Source organism: Amia ocellicauda, chromosome 22 (assembly GCF_036373705.1).
Source record: "Amia ocellicauda isolate fAmiCal2 chromosome 22, fAmiCal2.hap1, whole genome shotgun sequence".
Taxonomy (NCBI): domain Eukaryota; kingdom Metazoa; phylum Chordata; class Actinopteri; order Amiiformes; family Amiidae; genus Amia; species Amia ocellicauda.
Genome location: NC_089871.1, coordinates 15887838 through 15904739, shown reverse-complemented (window position 1 = coordinate 15904739; position 16902 = coordinate 15887838). Strand labels below are relative to the sequence as shown.

Here is a 16902-nt window from a genome sequence, read left to right as displayed (position 1 = left end):
GCAGCCCTCTATTGATTCCTCCCAGGTCCCCAGCCTCCCCCTGCCAGGGCGCTTTGCTGTGAGACGCAGGTGAGAGAGTGTCTGTCAGCTAACGGAGAGCGCTGCCCAGAAACGGAGGGTACGGCACCCTGCTGCTCGGCGCCACCGACGGAGAGCGCTTCATGACTTTTTCAGTCCTGGGCCTGGAGAGACGCTGTGGTTTCTGGTCTTTGTGCCAGATGAGGTCTCACCGCCTTAATGAATGAAACCACTTGCTGAACTTATCATTTGTTTCATCACCCACACACAGAGTTTTTGTTACTATTCTCAGCTCTTAAACACTTTGAGATTGTATTACATTACAGTTGAATAAGGAAATATTTCACAGGACACTGCAGGTCTTTTGGGGCAACATCTTTGGGCCTGTGTTTAAAATCCAGAAAAGAGAGAAGACCGTAGTCATCAGAGACTATTGTTGGTGGCCAACAATATGCTAAAATGGCCAATATGCTAATAAGTTCAATACCATAAGCTCAATTAAAAAAAATGGACCCCTCAACCATTTAGAGAAAATAAATACTGCATTTATAGTTTGGAGGAGGATCAAAAGCCAACAAATGTCAGCATTTTTACATCAGAACAAAAACCAGGATAAGGAATGGTTTCATACATAGGGTAGAAAGTGAATAAGGGCACCTACTTCTCTCTAGGAACCTTATTGATGATTTTATACTGCATGGAGAAATAAGCAGAGCTCCAAAATGTCTCTGACTATTGCTTTTACAGCATTTGCAGATAAAATGTTACACAATACTACCTATATTCATCATCTTGTTATGGACATACATGCCTCAGTTACCCTAGATTAAAGCATTAGGGAAAGCTCTGGACATGAATGAATGGATGCACACGAGACTGTGCATTCTAAGCGTGCCTGTAATTATCAACGAAAAGCATCCAAATCTTCAATGAGAAACGGCCACTCGATATAGCTAATCTATTTTAAGACATGGAGTGGAACATTATCAGTGTGCTGCAAAGATAGGGTTTGTGGCTGTTACTCTGTATTATGTAACCTGTACAAATGCATCCATGTGAAAAGTAATTCATGTAAACAACATAACCCTCGCTACACCCGCCCCCCAAAAAAAAGAAACACGAGAGCTATTTTTACTGGCTCACAGGGGGACTTTGTTCTAAAAATACTGGCGCTCATGGCTCTCTGTCGCTTCTCATTCTTATTTTGTTCCTTGCATTCGGTAGTATGTCTCCTCTGGGCTGTGCTACGCGATTTGACAGAGTGCTGTTTCTCCCGTCTCTGCACACTGCCAGGCACTAAAAATAGCACCCCCCCCCCAGTGTCAAGGGAACAGAGGCAGAAATGCTATAAATAGCGTTTCAGGTAGAGTGAATGCACTCCACAATCAAGCACAGATGGCTTTCTTCATTCATAAATATTTATGGTTGGAGCTATTTGAAGGTGCCCGTTTTATTTTTTCTTCCATTTTTAAATCCACCCACGCGTTTGCTTTATTGCTTTTCATTTCTTTTTCTTTTTTCCCTTTTCGCTTTGTGTGCTTGCTTTGCAGATTACAGTGGTGCTGTTGTTGTTATTGTTTTAAACTACGAACATGCATGATTGTTTTGCGTGCGTGTGATCTTCAATACAGCTATTGTACTACAACCGGTGGAGAAAAATACTTTAGGATGATGTCTTCTACTCCACGTTCCTCGTTGACACCTCCAAACCTGAATATCACAGGTTCCCTGCACAGAGACTCCGAGCCTCTTTCATAATATTCAAATGACTTCAGTTTCACCAACCATGTGTAACCAGGCTTAAGTGGGTAAAAAACATTATATTTAATATGATTTGAACATCACATGTATGTGTTTTCTTAAAATAAGGACAGACGTTTGAATCAATTGGCACTTGATATTGGATTATGTAAGAGCCTGCAACACTACAACATCTAAAATAGAGCAAATTGCTACACAAATGGAGTCTTTTTGCTCCTCATTATAATAGTAAGAGTTGGTTTTCATTCCAACCCATGTATCAAATGAAGATGTGGTTATAAAACAGTTAAGGGTTCAATTTAGAGCTCAGGTTGGAATGAAAACCAGCTGACACTGTGGTCCCCCCAGTCCAGGGCTGAGAACCACTGCTGGATATCCAGTTCGACAAACAACAACTGATAAATGGCTGTTGGCAGCAGGCTGGGATTAAAACAGTTCATTTTTTATTCCTGCAAATGGGAACATTAGTAAAACAGAACAAATAAACTTCCAATGGCATTCTCAGGCGTCTTTCTATCACCATTAGCCATCTAAAAGAGATGTCAGGGTCTTGGATGACAAATGCTCAAATGCAATGTCTCTGTGATGATATATGTGTTCTGGCCAGAGCTAATTTAAACACAACTTAATATTTATGATGTAACACACATTATTCCCAGAGGTTGATGAACGCCTGTTATTTCTATAAAGATGTTTATTACTATATTTCCCAGATCTATTTTAGGGACTATTTAAGTGATCTGATTAACAAAAATGTATTTATTACCCCAACAGCCCAAATGCAATCAAACTGAAGAGATTTGAGCTGATATGTAAAGGCAGATATGAACGGAACGGAAACCACAGTTCTCTGTGCTGGTACACCAACTGTTATACATTTGGATACTGCAAAAATAAACAAAATGAAGCATTCGCAATGATTTGGTTAATTTTATTTCGCATTGGGTTTTGTGTGACACTTTCTCATTTTTTTTATCTCATTAGGAAAAACAGGGGTTGTGATGGTAAACACTTTATTGAAAAATTGTTCAAATCATTGAGTCAAATCCTGTTCCTTCTCCTTGTTATAACCAAAATATAACCTGTTCTCCCTGGCTTGTCCTTAGCCTGTTACCAGTTAATTTGCCTTCCTTTACTAAAACTGTGCTCCTTCCCTACCCTCATTGCTCTAATGCACTGGGACCTTCAGAAAACTTAAAATGAAAAATTCCAAAACACATTAAGTCCCTTATATGTGGCTTTTTATGTGTAACACGAATGTTTTTTTTTTTGTTTAAACACACATTGAGATAGGGCTCTCAGTTAAAAGATGCTACATCAAATGAAAATGGCCTGTGTGAAACTAAGCCAAGAGCACAGCAGTAAACCTTGCATGACATTTGTGTTGATTCGGCACAATTTGACTACCGTACGAAGCAGCAGGGGGTACAGGGGCCAGGGAAGAGATTAACCTTGCCGAGTTACAAGGGGAAGTTCTCATTGTGCTCCCTGGCAAAGATCCCAAACTTTACTATGGCTGATGCCATTCCCCTGTCACCTTTCACCAGCTTTTTATTCATGGCCGCTAACAAAAATAAATAGCCATGAATAGCAAGGAAAACCCTAAAATAAAACTATGCAAACACAAATGCAGAGGGAGTACAGATACAGCCTGAGACGTCTCAAAAGGGAGACTTTGTGTGACTCAAATCATAATAATAATAAAAGTAATAATAAAATGAAAATGCATGGGTTCCCTCTACTGGACCAATACAGCATAACATTGATTCAGCAGGGATTAAGTTAAACCCAAAGGAGCTACACAACCAAGATTGAAATTCCAACTGGTTACAGACCAGTTGCAGGTGCTGGTCTATTATCCCATTGTACACAGCAAGCAGCTTCTCTGAGTCACACGTGCATCTTCAACAACAACCAAATGTGTCACATCTTTGTGCTTCTTGAAATGTTCCACAATATAAGATCATAACAATGGTAAGAAATGACATTCGGTGCATGTAGCACTGAACCCCAGATTAGATTAAAGAATCTCCTGAAGCTTTTTTATTTTTCTTAAACAACAATTTGGAGAACGATATTGCAAATGTCAGCCTTCAAGGAAACTGGAAGTGTTAATCAAGCTTGGTCACTCCACCAAAGAAACAGAGGTAACTATTAAATTCACTTTGTCTGCGATAAATTCAAATCGACACAAATTGTGAAAGAAGCATTTTATTTTGGTAACCAAACTGCAGCGTCAGAACTAACTATGGACTGTATCGCCCATGTTTGGATACTTGTAGGTTAATAATCCAAAATGTCTGGTTTTGGAAAATATAAAAAACACGTGTAAAAAAAAAAAATAGGGCAGAGGTTTCTGGTAGAACATAATAATGACAACATAAAATCACTGAGCGTGCTGGTGTAAAACAATGCAAACAATGTGGACCAATATTCCCAGCACAGAACATTGCGTACATGTCAATAATTTAAGACTGGAAGAATGACAAAGACATATCCAGTCAAAGAGCCATGGTGACCCTTGTGCTGCATCATTTCTGTTCTGCTGGCATTGTTACAAGGGTCCCTTCGCTCTAGCTAACCAGCGCTGAACAACTGGGCTTCTCAGGTCTGAGGACTCTATGGTTTGTCCTATGGGGCTCACTATTATGCCTAGTCAGTCTTCCATAACCAACCATAACAGACACAAATCCATGACCAGGGTCTGAGGAAATAGCTATTGATGACTTTTCTAAGCATCAATTAAGACCTTAATGAGGAATGAACAAGAGCATTGACAGGGTGCTGCTGAACCATCTGAACAGGTCCTGCTAATAGGGGTTGCCACCTGATCCGGACATTCCTGCAAGCTTAGAAAATGGCCAGGAGTCTGAATGTGCATGTGTGATTTGAAAAATCGGACTAGGTCATCTCATCACTGGGGCCATATTAGGGTGGTTGAAGGCTAGCAGTGTGGACTAGCGGTCAGGGCTCTGAACTCCTGAGCGGAGGGTCATGGGTTCAATCCAAGGTGGGGGACACTGCTGTTGGAGCCTTGAGACAAGGTACTGTACCTAAATTTATCCAGTAAAAACCCAGATGTAAAAATGGGTAATTGTATGTAAAAATAATGTATTGCCCCCCTGGATTTATAATTATGATAAATGTTGCAGAAATCCTAAAATGCTCAAACCAGGTTTGTAACCCATGCTTGATGGCTTAAATTGTATCACTGGAGTACACTATTATAGACACCAGTGGGAATGCAGCGGGAAAAGTTGACAGCAGACCTGAATTTCTTCCTTAATACAAATTATTTCCAGTTTTTAGGTTCCATGAATGAGCTATCCAAGAGGGAACATGCAAAAGGTAAATGCTAGATCACAAAATAATGATGATAAGCTACAGCCAGACTCCTGAATGCACAGAAGGCCTAAATGGGTTCACCTTGCGTCAGGCAGTAAGCATGGTTGGTATAAATAGTTTGGAATTAAGGACAGACCGTCTCGGTGCCTGAAAACAGAATACCTCTGTGTTTTCAGAAGCCTGCAGTGCTTTTAGCAAATCTACATCACCTGCAATAATATCTCAATGGGAAAGTAAAGATGCTTCCATAAAGAACATTAGAAACACCCTGGCCAAAGTTGTGTGTGTGTTTGTGCGTGCGTGCATTTTTTCTTTTGTTTGTTTATATTTTCCCCCAGGGAAAACGGTTCTGTGTCACTGAAGTTGCTGGGAAACAAATCATTTAGACATCCTAGTTTTACTGACGTGCGAACAAACGTAATAGTGTGAGATTTCTTTCTCAGGCCACAAACCCCAAATCTAATTCTCAAAGCTATTTGCTTAAAGACATAATTGGCTCATTTTTGGGGGGGAGTCAGTTCTGCATTAGCGTTAATGTAATGAAGTGCTCCAGTATGAATTTATTAGGGAAACATGGGGGGGTAGGAGGGTAAGCACCCTGTTGTTAATTTTACAATATTCCCTTCATATTGCTTAACCCCAGGAGACAGGGGTTTTGTTGCTGTGTTATGCTTGCTGTTGACCTTGCATGGCTCAATACTGTACCTAGTCAGTCATCCACAGCCAGAGAAGGGGAAAAATAATATTATAGTGCCGTATCCATGACCCTGGCCTATGAAAACATTCAGTCACAAATTGGAGCAATTCTTCTGGGTGGGAATACACATTTTACCCAAGGCCGTGTCTTCCATGTGTACTGGGTTTATTCTGCGCCATGTTGGATGGTTTAGAGAGGGGGGTCTGGGATTGGGGGTGGGCGTTCTTCAATGCATTCAAATGCTCTGGTCATTCATCAGGTTGAGGTATAAAGAAGGAAGTTGAAACGTTTACTCCTCTGATGTGGTTTCTGTTACAGTACTCCCCCTATGTCAGCTGTCCAAGAACCAAACACAGAGGGCCTGTGCTGGAATAATGTTCTCTTTGTTGTGTTTAGACAGCATGGTGTGAATCACAACAGCACCCCTACGACTGTACATTACTATTATTGCAGCCTTGACCTTTTGCCTACCTACTAGGCTGCACTCCCCATGGGTGTGGGCAGCGAAATCTGTCTCCAAGCCTAGAGAGGGAGAGCGCCCGTGCAACCACACAAAAGGCCTCTAAACACACAATGGTCCTGTGGCATTAAAGATAGCCATGCTGGGCCTTGTAAATCACCTTATACGAACTTACAGGGGGAGTAATAGATTCATATGAGCAACTAGGTTCTACCTGCTTTGACAAATGCATAACCCAATTACATCACTCCTCTCTCAGGTGCCTTACTTCAGCACGGTTTCTTTCTCCTTTCAGCTTAGCACATTTGTTTGGACATTGGGATACACAAGTCAAATCAAAGTTGTCTGTCCTTTTTGGGATGGGTTATGTAAGTCTGTGCATGGGAAAAAGATGTGGGATTGTGTTCTGACAGCACAGAAATCTTAGCTTTGAGACATATTGCCTGCATAGTTGTGTGCTCACTTCCATCATTCTGTATTTCAAGATGTGAAGAGGAATGTCCAGAGACCTTTGCTTTTGATAAACTTCCTTAAGTAAGCCTATATTTAGGTTGCCATAGACACACACAACTCAATGCAAGCAAGGATCCAGAGGCAAACAGTTAAATGCTCTAGGAAAATGTCAATGAGGAAACATCTTCTTCAGATGTATGAGGTTGTTGAGAAGACAAAGTCTGGCTGATCAAATAGGACTTGGCAAATTGACATAGCATGACTTAATCTAACCTGTCTTATCGTGAGTACATTTATTGTCCCATATAATGCAGGCTATGTCTCTCAAAGTGGTTGATGTAAAAAGCAAAGCACAGATATGAATAATGGTCATAAACCATCCACAGAAATCGGTAGTAAAAAGTTGTATAAACAAAGTAGTTTGACAAACTTGGTGACTGTTCATTGTGCTGACTGGATCCATAATAGCTCAATCTCCTGCTCCTTCACTCACAGCTATACAAATGCCCAGCTAATAAAGTCTTGCTTTTTTTAAAAACCGTTGGCTTCATTAACAGAGAAACACCTCCGACAACCTTCAAGACACACACTGGATCAAATTCTCCTTGAGATGCATTTGAGTAACAAAGGAGCGCACAAGACTTTCACACATCACTTCTTCTGCCGTCCCTGGAACCCGTTGGGAATTGTTCCAAATGTGGCGTCCATTAGCTTTCTGCCTTCACAATTAATGGGAAAAATAAATTTCCATTTTCCGGGCTTTACAGCTTTACTGAGATTTGAAAGATCTGAAAATGATGGTAGAGTGACTTGTTGCACTTATAACAGCTGCCCCATGTTAACAGCAGGGTGGGGGAGAAGGGGGCAGGCTTATACTAGGGGCTGCTCTCAGAATACAATTCCCAGGATGAAAGACAAACCCTGGGGGTGATATATCCTTGGAAAAAACAGCTGTTTGTCTATGGGAACATGTTGGGTTCATATTAATAAAAATACACCACACTATGAGTACAGCCTGTTTCTACCACTAACAAGGAGCACACTGTAACTGTCAATTTCAGGATGCTAGTTTAAGAATTGCATTTTATAACACAAGAAGCCTGCCTTTCAGAATACTACAGTTTGGCCGTAACATTGCAGAAAATGCCTTATGAATATTGGCTGTGTTTTCACCTCTTTAGTACAACCTGCCCTCTGGGTTTCCCTTTCCATTAATGCCAGCTGCCTAGACAATCATCACGTATGTAAGGAAAACAGCTTTGCAAGAAACCCTGATGCTTTTAAGTCACACAATTACAGCACCCGTTTTTTTTTAGTTTTTTTTTTAAACGGACTCATTCCTATAAAGCCTTTTCAGCGTAGGCACTGCAATTACCTCTGAAAAGTATAATGGGTGCCTGTCTGCTCAAACACTGTAATTGCTGACGTTCTTGTATGTAATGAAGCCAAAGATGCTTCCATATAATAGCAGATGATGAAGAAAGATTGCACAATATTGTACCGCGCCGCAAACCGAATCTCGTCCCACTGACGGTTTTGTCTTCATCTTCCTGTACAAGAAACAAGAATGGATTTGCTCAGACCTCTTCTGTTCAATACAGAAAATAAAGCCAAGCTCTGACACTGCGCCCACAAATGTCATTTTTCAAAGCCTGCTGTTGCTATGCTTCCCAAGCACAGGGAACAGCTCAAACATACACCAACAAAAAGATACATATTCTTTAACTTGACCACCTGTTATGTCATTTAAAAAAATAAACAATGTTGAAAGATGCATGTCCTTATATCGAAGGTTATTTGAGAAAAAAAGAGAAAAAGATAGAGATCTTAGAGAACAGTGGACCACTTTTACAGTACTCTTCAAATACAGTAACGCAGGCTGCTTGACACTATTACACAATGAGTTTTACAGGAATTGCTGCCATATTGACATGTGATGTTGACCTGAGAAGAACTATTCTTGATCTTTAGTCCAGCTGGTTTACTCTATAACCTGAACTCTATTATTCTGTTTATTCTCAGTTTAAACAATCTTGTTTCCGCAAAAATCTTGACAGATTAACTGTTTTGTGAAGCCAGTAAAAAGCAAGTCAGTATTGGTTATAGAAGAAGCCAGAAGCCTAGAAAACACTTATTACACCTGTTTTCATTTCACAATTTCCATATCTAATTATAAAAATGATTTTAAAAATGTTTGGGTAATGTTTCCTATCTTGAAGTTAGTATATAAGCAGCCTATGTTGCAGCCAGCAGGACAAATTGCCTAATATGTACTTGACGAATAGCGAACTTTCCGTTACTGTACTTGAGTTGAATTCTACTGTATAAACAAGGCAAGGTCCTTCTGAGAGGACAGTGCCTTGAATATTTACTCGCTATCCTTGGCAATTGTTGTGTAGTTACACAACAGCATCACACAGCAGAGGGGAATGGGTTGTATGTGTAAAGAGCAAGTGGAAGAGCAAAAAAAAAAAAAAAAGGCACCCAAAACCAGTGTAATTTTGACACTCTTTTTGTGTCAACTGAGCACCAAACAGAGCAGACACAAACACATCAGTACCTGGTAGTATGGCTTTAGACAAAGCTTTGTATTTATTTGTGAGGACTGGTGCAACTTCCATCTGAATTCCCTTGGCAGGAGACATTCATGATGCTAACCTTCTTGCATTGTATGTCTGTGATCAGATGCACACAAAAGCAAAAACTGATATATGGCTAACGAAGGCAAATATAAGAAAAAATTGGACCAACTTAACTTACGGTTAAGAAGTTATACTTCCAAAAATAAAAAACAAAACAAAGACCAACTTTTATTTTCTCCTTTTTTCATGTTAGTCACTAGACTTGGCCTCTGGAATTTATACCATTCATGTGACTGTTCTCAGACCCCAACCACCCCTCACCCCACCAACTGCCCCAGGGGTATCAGTCACAAGATTAACCCTTCATCTGCCAGTCCAAGTGTTTTTCTTGGGTTGCATAATTCCTTATTTATTTATTTTTTACTATTTTAAGGTTGGTCATCAGATTCTGGTCTAAGAAGCACATGATGCAGAATAATAAATACCAATGTCTAATCTCTGAACCATTCAGGGCACTGTGTGAAATCAGAAGGACAGTGTGTACACCCCATGCACAATTAAAAAACCCAAGCAGAGATCAAGACTAACTGTACCTTTCAATGTATTTTAAGTAGAAGTAATATTTCCCCATTTATGCAAATAGATTATTAGAGAGCAATGTAGTTTGGATCCTGAACTTGCATACATTTTCAAAACCTGTGCTTGACGATCAATTCACCACCACACAGGGGGAGTACAGTTTCGTGGTAAAACTGGCACTGCTAAATTACTGAATGTGTCACTGCATTGCCCATATAGAGTGGAGGACAGGTTTCAAACAGAAAGAGATCCATTTCAATTTACCGCAGAACACCATTCCTTATGGATTCCCAATACATCGCCTTGTGTTTAGGGTCTGTTGTTCCCCAGGGTTGAAGAAACTGCCACTAAAGTGAATGATGTTGCTGCTTGTGTGTCTGGGTCTATTACAACCCACAAACCTGAAAGGAACAAGAGTGGGTTCTAATTGTAATCTGTTAAAAAGACAAGTTATTGCCTGGGGCTCCTTACTTCGGTGAAAATAACCCCAGATGACTTCCCCTCACCGCTCCTTTAACAATGTGGACGCCCACTGCTTGAGTCATAATTCCAAATGGCAGATTTCTAGGCATGAGTCTTGGAATGACGTGTGTGAGTATTTTGCCAGTTTGAAACGCAATGCGAGCGTGACTTAATCCCCAGGTTTGGAAGCTTACTCTGCTAACATAAAAATGTCAAAGCAGCTTGCTGAAGGAAGAAAACGAAACGCCACCAAAAATCATTACGACTTGTAAGACGTTATTCATTATCAATAACATCCAGTACAGGGTCACGGTGGGCCAGAGACAAACACGCCAGGCAAGGCAGGGGACACCCTGGACGGGACACAAGGCCATCGCAGGGCAGTGCACATACCCACACAAACACCACAGCACAATTTAGAGTAGATGCATCTAAGCAGCCTGATGTTTGAGGAAACCAAATGAGAAACTTTGAGGACTGGATAGCCTATCTTATTGTGCACCGTCATTTACCTGACTGACACTGTGTCCACCTGAACTCAACGTAAGAGCCTGTTTGTTCAGTAGAAACCAAGAAACCAAGCTCTGGCCAACATGGTCTCAGTAAGGTACACCAGCTATTCTATCCATGACCGTGGCACTGATCCAGAGCACTTCCACCACGTGGGGCGTCCCTGTTTCTCAATGTCATCGTCGCTGTGTTCCAGGACTGTTAACTATCAATCCTGCCCTTCCCATGTGACGTCAGGGGCCTCCCGCTCCTCGGCCTGGAAAACACTGATAAGCTGCTGTGGGGAGGGATAGGCCCGGCACTGGCCTGACCACAGGGGGAGATACTGCCAACAGGCATAGAGCTGCTGTAAACAGATCCAATATGTGGTGAAAGAGCTCAGAGACAGGCCTGCCCTACAAATGGCACTAGCAACAGCGTGGACTCAGACAGTGGTTGCATTCATGCCTGTGGCACGTCTTCACAGGGTGCAAACCTGCACACAAACTGCTCGGACGTCAGGCGCTGTGATTCAGTGTCTTGCCACGCTGCCATGGAAAATGTGCTCGGGAATAGGAAAGAAAAACAAGAGGGGAAAATACAAATAAATAAAAAAAGGACATAGAAAGGAATCTAATGAGCTGGGCACGTTCAAAGTATTTTTTACAGTTTTACATATACATATCAAATGCAATTCTATTGCCAACATTTTCATCAGTGCAGATGCATTTTGGTCCCCATTAACAGGCCAAACTTTCCCCACAAATGTTTTAAAGCTCCGATCAGATGGCGACAGTAGTTCAGCGCAGGCCTGGATAGTGTGACAGCCACATGTCTTTCTTGCTAACCTGCCGAGACACTGCTGTATTTTTCCACCAGTGCTAATGTTGATCCTTTTGCCCCACCCACCCCATCCATTTGAATCTTGCCCTGCTCAGGGGTGACATTATCATTCACTATTGTAGATTCAAACCACTGTGTTTAATGACCTAATGGCCATATCCACTATGTTTAACCGACATATGCTCCCACAAACGACTATGAAGTTGACAAGAAAGGGGACCAAAAAATATGGATTTTTAGCGTGAAATAGGGCACAAAACAAATGTCCTCAGCATTTAATCAATGCGATAAACTACCCCCTACCTATCAAGCATGTTTTTTGATCTTAATGAATGACACCTGACAGCTAGGGTGGCGATTTATTAATGTATTCCTGACACTCAGAAAGTCATCAACTTTTCTTTTCAAAATCAGCTGTTGCTATTTTGTATTCCAGCCCTCAAGCAGATAGATGACCCTGTCCATTAGCCAGTGTGTTTACAACGGAGTCTAAACAACACTGCGGCTCTCAACATACTCAACATCTTGTGTCCATAAAGCCAACAAAACACGTACTAAAGTATACATTGCATTGTGACAGAGTGCATGTGTTTCCTGTGCTCTTAAGCAGTATATCACAGACCCTTTTCACTCCCCAAATACTGGAGTGTGGGCTGAGTCACACACCACAAAAAAGCCCCCCACAAAATAGCAGGGAGTGGTGGTAGGGAGCAGAATAGGATGCAGACTTCAATCCTTCTCTACTTGACAAATCCCTGTTGTTTGTCAGTTGGTTTGATGGAGTCGGACTGAAATCTCTGCGCTACTAAAACGGGAACACATGGTGCATTATTGGATGCTTTTTTTTGTGCTGCGTCTTGCATGATGTTCAGTACAACAGATCCTGCTTAATTTGGAGTCCCTGCCAAAGCTCCAGCATGCTGTCTGAACTTCATGCCTGTCCAGCTCTTGATTACTGACCCAAGATCTAGATCATTGTGGTTTTTAGTGAAGGATTAATGACCTCTATGAAACCTGAAGGATCGAGGACCTCCAGGTTTGGGGTGGCATGTTGCTGCCAAAGAAAGGCCAGCAGGGGCCAAGTTTCAAACCAGATGCTGCAGTCCATTGGAGCAAACACATCAACCCTCCATCAGACACTGACATCTTAACATTTGACCGACCTTCTTATTAGTTTACGGCAGCAATACCATTTAAGCTTGTACATTTAAGTGCATCATAATTAATACAGTTCCCTAGCAGTTAAGTTAGCCTGCATCCATTATTGTTTTAATTAAATGAAACAAGGTGTTCGTCTCAGCAACAGACCTGATTAGAACACAAGGCTTTAATAGACTAGTCCTAATGAAATGTGAAGCGGTCTTCTTAGAGGACATCAAGTGCCTCCATAATACACTTGGAAGACCCGGTGAGCAGGTTCATGCTTCTCTAAGAGAGACAATAAGTGTGCTTAAATAACAGACCTGAGTAGAACAACCCAGTACAGATGTCCTGCTGGTTTTGATTACCATGTAGCAGAAGGCTTCTTTACTTAGAGCAGGTATTGATCACTCTGAACACCTTGAATTATTCCCCTAACACGGCACTTACCGGCCAAGCATCTGTCAACCTCGGGGGCTGCAGCATCTGGAGCTTAAAGAAACACGTTTCTGTCTTACTGCATAGAAAAAACACACTTTGCTTTGCGTTTTCATTACTCTTTTTCCTATTAAATTACTTTTGAATTTGCTACTAGGCACACTTCTAATGTTAACTTTGTTTCCATATGAAAAATTCTCAGCAGTGTGCACTTATTTCCTTTGACATATTTGTTTTGAAGCTAGCTGGTTGGGTTTGTAGTCAATAATAGCGGCACAATGTCTGATTGACAGGTTTCTGATGTGTTGCCAAATGACAGATCGAAAGACATGGGAAACGCACAGTTAATGGAAGATGTGGGAGTTTGGACTTTTATTTATCAGGAATTTGAAAAGGCAGCTTCTGGCAAAGTCACTCCTAACATCTATTTAAAGGATGAATTCAGTGCTACAGGTTCCAGGTCTGCCATGCCAGGAACAGGAAGAGTACATTCCAAACAGAACAAATAACATACTGTAGAAGGCTCTTATTTAACAATAAAGCTAAAAATCGCAACCTATATATGGATAATTAAGAAGTTTCATAAGAAATTACATGTTCAACAAAATAAACCCTATTGTAAAACAGTGACACCCGTTATCCAAAATAGCCAGACTATGAGCTGCCTATTAAAAGGGTTATTCTGCTAGCATATGCTATATTAATAATGGATCCAGGAACACACAGATATCGACAGATAGATCTCCATTTTAATTATGTAATGAGGGGCTGGTATCTTTGGCTCTGCCACCCAAAGTCTTTGTTCTTAAATGTAATCAACTGACCTTGTAAACATGTCCTGATCTGACTTCTAATGAAATGGTCTGATTATATTAGTCTGAGTTTGTCAACAGGATGCTCATTGTGAAGAGCAAGACCTAAAGTTCACCTCTACTATACGGATTTGTTTGATTTCTGAATACTCCAATAATCTTAATGTATTTTTTGTTGTGTTATCACATAGAAACATCAGCTCATGTCTGCCCTGAAATGCTGGTCCAACTCTGTGCTGCTTTCATGGCGTTTGCTAGTTATTTGTCACGTCTATCACTTGCCTTACATTTGTAAATGTCTTGTACATCTGCTCTTTTTACAATGGGCCATACCTACCAGTGAATGATCAGGTACTGCAAACTTCAGAACACACCAAAGCTAAAGCACAAACTGCGTCCAGATTACATTTTTTCCACTTTACTAGATTTATTACAGGAACGTTTAGTGGCGGAAGAATTAAGTTAGCTTCATAGGATTAGTTGTGGTTCCAAACCGGAAATAACTGCATTGTCTGTTCTGTAGGTTTCTGAATGACATCTTTCCTTCTGCTTTTAAATGTTCCATTGTTATTTATTTCTTCCACAAATGGTATAACATTTTGAAATGCGAACAGACCTGATGATGTCATGTCAGTTTTCAGTCATGTTACAAATGTTCAGTGTTAAATGTTGCGGAACATTAAATCAAATCTAAATACAAGACAGATCCAATGGCTGATATTACATATTACAGAATATATTACAGAGTGTGGTGAATGCTGTTTCTGAAATACAGGCGTGACATCATCCAGACGACCAGGGGTGCAACTGGATCCAAACAAACTTATTTTAAGAATCATGGGATGGGTTACATCGCCTGCAGTGTTACCAATGGAGATGGAAGAAAACCAAAAGGCATAAGCTGCCTCCAACGTCTCTGTAGTGGATGAGAAAATGTAAGGGCCAAAATGAGCTGTCCCACACACACCAATGAGAGTGCACCCTTCACACAGTCCACTGGATACATGCCACTGGAACAGATGTGGAGCGCAGTCATTGCTGCCTGGTAACCATTACCAACCAATATCTCTACTCCCCCTGCATCCTAAAATGATACATCTGTATGTCTTGTATTTTCACATTCTCCAAATCTTACACGTGGTCAATTTTCCAACTGGCCCATCTCAGCAGGCTAGCAAGTCAAAGATCCAAGGGAGAGGAGAGGGAAAAGGAGAAGGAGAAGGAGGAGAAGGAAGATAAATAGAATGAGAAGGAGAAAGAGAAGGAAGAGAAGAAGGAATCGGAATGATTTATGTTATGATCAAAATTTCAATTTCAAAAAAAATCATATACAAAAAAAAAAAGACTATAAACATCTGTCTTGTGATGCACATCCTGCCTCTCTTATCCTCCCCCAGGACTTTGAAGATTAGGTAGAGTTTCCTTAAAAGTCACTTCCCTGCCTGCTGCCCACGTCTGGAGAGACTCTGAGCACATGCAGAGACTCGCTGCCGCCCGCACAGCGAACGCTGGGAAACTGCTCTGGCAGGAGCCTGGACCCGCTACAGCACATGCCACGGCCCTGAGCGAGCCTGCCTCCAGACCGCTGATTTACTGAGACCACTCTTCGGCTAGAGGTTGTCTGCTTTTCTTCCCAGCCCAGTCCTAAATTACCGTGATCAGCAATTTATTTACTTAACAAGGCACATTTAAGAGGGCCTATTTATTTTCCCCCCAGGTGCAACCCAGTCCAAGATATACTGCACTCAAAGTAAATAAAATGAAATATTTAGAAAGGGAGGAGGAGGCAAGACAAGAACGTTTCACATTAATCACACAACTTGTTTAATTAGGTAACAGATCTTATGTAGAAAGAAAACCATATGACCCTGTGACTGTTAGGGACTAGTCTTAAAATGCATTGCTCTTAATAATAAGGGAAAGCAGGAGTTTAAAAGGTACCTGGCCAAAATGAAAATAAAGCCTTCTGCTTCCTTATAAACAGATGCTCCTGGTGTATACAGATAAGCCATGCTTCAGAGTGACAATCCCTCATTATTAACAGGAATCCTCTGGTACGAATTTATTATCTAGCCCTAGTTTAAGTTAGGCAAATTAGGAATTAATTTGAATACGGGAGCATTTTGTGAACAGTTGTGCATGTGAGTTGAAAAGAAACGCTGTCGACAAACTATAACATGGAAAGGTGAAACATTTTCTTCTTGACCTCCCTTGGATGTCCTCAGAGCCGGTTTGAAACAAAGAAGGAAAACAACTGTTCTCATAGAATAAAATAAAATAATAAAATAAAAAACTCTCCAGTCAAGGCTAACTGGATCATTTCAATTATCGCCATCTGGTGGATTAGATGTTCATCTTATTTTTATTGTCATGTAATATTTCCTACATTTGGAAAACAAATGTGAAAAAGACAAATAGAACCATTAAACACAGGCATCAGCATCAGCAATGAGCTAAAACTGTTTCATCTGAGCCCATTTCAAGAGCAATGCAAACAGGAATGGAAAAGGCCATAGCTGTCCCAACAAACAACACACCTGTGATCATGCATTTCTTTCTATGTGGAGGCTGAGGCATCCAACTAGGAAAGGAGTCACCTGACATTAAACAGACAAGTACACTGTATATGACAAAACTGTGGCATTGGGGTCCCCTCACACCTCACACCCCACCGCACATCCAACATAACACACACATCCCTTATAAAACATGACCACATTGAACCTGCATGGTCCTTCCACACTCTGAGCATTGTTAGCCCTCGCTTTTAAGCTTCTCACTTTTAGTTTTAGTTTCCCACCTCTGAACCACAACCAGACACCT

General features: G+C 41.0%; 1 protein-coding gene across 4 annotated transcripts in view; it reads right to left on the bottom strand.

Moving 5' to 3' along the window:
- LOC136718587 (3',5'-cyclic-AMP phosphodiesterase 4C) overlaps positions 1–16902 on the bottom strand; it is a 134116-nt gene that overhangs the window by 24608 nt on the left and 92606 nt on the right. The window lies entirely within an intron of this gene.